At 37.2% G+C, this 1,305-nt stretch overlaps 1 pseudogene; it reads right to left on the bottom strand.

Annotated features, from left to right (window-relative positions):
* Nucleotides 1-702: 702 nt before the first annotated feature.
* On the bottom strand, nt 703-761 carry LOC130026265 (uncharacterized; annotated as a pseudogene).
* Nucleotides 762-1,305: the final 544 nt, after the last annotated feature.

The raw sequence follows: 1,305 nt of genomic DNA, 5'->3' as shown, positions 1-1,305 counted from the left end.
TCATGGACCATCTCTCTGCCCCAATTCCCTTTTGTTGGCAGTTATAGGGATTGGACCCAGGGCAAATACAGGTAAGAAATCAGTTTTTCTGCTGAACCATTCTTCCCAACACCTAGACAAGTTTGATTTAGAGAAGTTATACCATTATAAAACTTAATAACTACCCTAAAGTACATTGTGGCATTTAGAAATTTTCTAGAATTATTGATTTTGAAAAAGCAATTGTGTGATTACAATTACAAATAATGCACCCAACTTATCTGTTCAGCCTATAAAATTGAATTGTTGCTTCATCAAAAGACCAACCAAATCTGCAAAGAAAATTGGATTCTGATCTTAATCAGCTTTTCTGGGGAATGACCCAAATTAATGTATCAATTAAGGAATTCTGAAAAGTGGATAATAAGCAAAAGTTTTCAGCCCTACATTTGATGTTTTGAGATCTTTCAATTAGCAAAAGGAATATAGTCACTATGGAGCTAGAATATAGAGTATTATAGCTGTCTATAATAGGATGTGTATACACATATTCTAAATGAAAAATTACTCACCTTGAATTTAACTGATTTTCCTTCCTCATTAATTGAAATTACTAATCCTCTCAAGATAATATTATTTCCAAGAAAAATTTTTCTGAGCAGTAAACTTTCTTAGAGAACAGAGACTTACCAAGGATTCAACCATCAGAAAAACATTATTTGGGGGTCCATGTTAATCTTCTCTGTATAGTTCCAATTTTAGTATATGTGCTGCCAAAGCGCTGTAGTGATAGCACAGCAGATAAGGCATTTGCCTTGCACGTGGCCCACATTGCCAACCCGAGTTCGATTCCTCCACCCCTCTGTGAGGGCCCGGCAAGCTACCGAGAGTATCTTGCCCACATGGCAAAGGCTGGCAAGCTACCCGTGATGTATTTGATATGCCAAAAACAATAACAAGTCTCACAATTTGTTGTGAGATGTTACTGGTGCCCACTCGAGCAAATTGATGAACAATGGGAGGACAGTGCTACAGTGCTATTTGGGGGGCCAGAGAGTATAGCAAGGATGGCACTTGTCTTGCATGCAGCTAACTTCTGTTCTATCCCCAGCATCAGGGTGTCCCTGATCCCAGCAGGAGTGATCTATGATGCCCCGCTGGGAGTAAGCCCTGACTTAAAAATGATCAAACAAAAGTTATTTTAGTTTTCTAATTTTATTTTTATTTAGAGAAAGACTACTTTGAATTGGATTGTGCACTTGATTCCTCTAGAAGAATCAAAGTGATTCATTATCTTTCTAAACATTTTCTAGAATAAAAAGTTGT

The sequence above is a fragment of the Sorex fumeus genome, unplaced genomic scaffold (assembly GCF_029834395.1).
Source record: "Sorex fumeus unplaced genomic scaffold, SorFum_2.1 ptg000033l, whole genome shotgun sequence".
Taxonomy (NCBI): Eukaryota; Metazoa; Chordata; class Mammalia; order Eulipotyphla; family Soricidae; genus Sorex; species Sorex fumeus.
The sequence above is the reverse complement of the archived record's forward strand: the minus strand, read 5'-3'. Positions and strand labels throughout refer to the sequence as shown.